Below are 2,741 nucleotides of genomic sequence, written 5' to 3'. Positions count from 1 at the left end.
AAAGGTAAAGGGAAATGGTCTTTTCGGGTAGCTTTGTTTAGCTTCCTATAGTCAATGCACATTCTCCATCCAGTTTGGGTACGTTGTGCTACAGATTCGCCTTTTGCGTTAGTGATTACAGTAACTCCTCCTTTCTTTGGTACGACATGAACAGGACTAACCCATTTACTATCGGATATAGGATATATTATTCCGGCTTCTAGCAGTTTTTGGATTTCCTTTTTAACCACATCGCTCATAATAGGATTTATTCGCCTTTGATGTTCTCTAGAGGTTTTACAATCGTCTTCGAGCATAATGCGGTGCATACAAAGGGAAGGACTTATTCCTTTCAAATCTGATATGTTATATCCTAAAGCGGTTGGGTATTTTCTTAGGACAGTGAGTAATTTTACAGTCTCGGTTTGTCTCAAATCAGCGTTAACTATAACAGGTCGGTTACGTTCTTCGTCTAGGAATTCGTATCTAAGATCGGTAGGCAGTGTTTTCAGTTCTATAGCAGGTTTCTTCGGTCCAGGTATAGGATCAGGAGTTAGAGCTAAACATTCACTCAGGTGGTCATCTTGATATTCCCCATGCCAGTTGTCATCTTCAAAGATTGGCGGTATAGGAATTTTTAGGATCTCAGTTTCCTTATTTGGTTCGGATTGTATTTCATTAACACACTCGTCGATTATGTCAGTAGAGCAGCATGTGTCAATTATAGAGGGTGCTTTTAGGAATTGGGAAAGCATAAATTCTATTTTCTCTTCTCCTACTTCGAAAGTAAGCTTTCCTCGCTTGACGTCTATAATGGCACCAGCGGTTGCTAAGAATGGTCTTCCTAATATGATCGGGATGTTAGAATCTTCTTGGATATCCATTATGATGAAGTCAGTTGGGATGTAGAATTGACCTACACGAACAGGGATATTTTCTAACATTCCTACAGGGTATTTGAATGAACGGTCAGCTAGTTGAAGAGACATTCTCGTTGCTTTAAGCTCACCCAAATTTAGTTTCTTACAGGTTGAAAGAGGCATCAAACTAACACTGGCTCCTAAATCGCACAGGGCTTTCTCTATGATGGTTTTTTCTATTACGCAGGGTATAGAGAAACTACCAGGATCTTTCAGTTTTGGAGGCATGTTATGTTGGATGATAGCGCTACATTCAACGGTAAGCGTTACAATTTCGTTATCCTCGAGTTTCTTTTTGTTTGATAGGATTTCTTTTAGGAATTTAGCGTACGAAGGCATTTCAGTTATGGCTTCTATGAACGGTATGGTTATGTTTAATTGTTTCAGAAGTTCTACAAATCTTTTAAATTGCGCTTCGGTTTTTGATTTAGCTAATCTCTGAGGGTAAGGAGTTGGTGGCTTATAAGGTGGTGGTGGAACGTAAGGTTTTTCTTTTTCAGGTTCCACTTCGTTGTTGCTCTCATTGGTCTTAGCAGTTTGATCATCGGTTGATGTCTTTTGGGTTTCCTTTGGCTCTTGTTGGGACATGGGTACGTTTTGAGTTCTAGGATCAATGGGTCCATCGTAGTTCGTTCCATTTCGTAGTGTTATCGCGTTCGCATGTCCTTTAGGATTAGGTTGTGGTTGAGCAGGAAACGCACCAGCAGGGGCAGCAGTAGGTGTTTGTTGTTGAACTACTTGTGAGATTTGAGTTTCTAGCATTTTGTTATGCGTAGCTAAGTCATCTACTTTGTTCGATAGTTGTTTTAGTTGCTCGCTATTGTGGATGTTTTGATTCAGGAAGTCCTTATTGGTTTGTTGTTGGGAAGCTATAAAGTTCTCCATCATGATTTATAGATTTGACTTCCTAGGGGTGTTTTGAGCAGCTACAGGCGCTTTTTGGTAGCCAGGTGGTACAGCAGGTGCTTGTCCAGGCGCGTACAACGTGTTGTTGTTTTTATAAGAAAAGTTCGGATGGTTTTTCCATCCAGGGTTGTACGTGTTAGAATAAGGGTTTCCTTGAGCATAGTTTACTTGATCAGATGGGACTTCAGTCAAGAGTTGACATTCGGCAACTACATGTCCAGTCAATCCACAAATCTCGCAGTTAGGTGCTACAGCAGCAGCGGTGGCTGAAGGAGTGATGGTTAAGTTCTCGATCTTTTGAGTTAAAGCGTCTACTTTAGCGTTAACGCGGTCTATACCACTTACTTCGTACATTCCTCCTTTGGTTTGGGTTTTCTCTAGAGCGGCTCGTTCTCCACCCCATTGGTAATGGTTTTGTGCCATGTTCCTTATGAGGTTGTATGCTTCATCATGAGGTTTGTCCATTAATGCTCCGCCAGCAGCGGCATCTATAGTCATTTTAGTGTTATATAGGAGACCACCATAGAAAGTATGGATGATCAGCCATGGTTCGAGTCCATGATGAGGGCATAGTCTAAGCATGTCCTTGTAACGTTCCCAAGCTTCGAAGAGTGATTCGTTATCTTTCTGGGTAAATCCGTTGATTTGACCTCTTAGCATAGTAGTTTTGCTAGGCGGAAAGTATCTCGCTAAGAATACTCTCTTCAATTCATCCCATGTAGTTATGGAATTAGAAGGCAGGGATTGAAGCCACGCTCTAGCTCTATCTCTCAAGGAGAAAGGAAAGAGACGTAATCGAATAGCTTCGGAACTAACGTTGTTAGCTTTGACAGTGTCGGCGTATTGCACGAACACAGATAAATGGAGGTTAAGGTCGTCTGCAGGGCTTCCAGAGAATTGATTCTGTTGAACAGCTTGGACCAACGAAGGTTTCAG

The 2,741-nt window shown here is 41.5% G+C and overlaps 1 non-coding gene across 1 annotated transcript; it reads left to right on the top strand.

Annotated features, from left to right (window-relative positions):
• The first annotated feature begins 2,358 nt into the window (after positions 1–2,358).
• On the top strand, positions 2,359–2,465 carry LOC131640139 (small nucleolar RNA R71). Its single transcript, XR_009295175.1, has one exon. It is a non-coding gene; the product is annotated as a small nucleolar RNA R71 (small nucleolar RNA).
• The last annotated feature ends 276 nt before the right edge of the window (positions 2,466–2,741 follow it).

The sequence above is a fragment of the Vicia villosa genome, unplaced genomic scaffold, assembly GCF_029867415.1.
Source record: "Vicia villosa cultivar HV-30 ecotype Madison, WI unplaced genomic scaffold, Vvil1.0 ctg.002957F_1_1, whole genome shotgun sequence".
Taxonomy (NCBI): domain Eukaryota; kingdom Viridiplantae; phylum Streptophyta; class Magnoliopsida; order Fabales; family Fabaceae; genus Vicia; species Vicia villosa.
The sequence above is the reverse complement of the archived record's forward strand: the minus strand, read 5'-3'. Positions and strand labels throughout refer to the sequence as shown.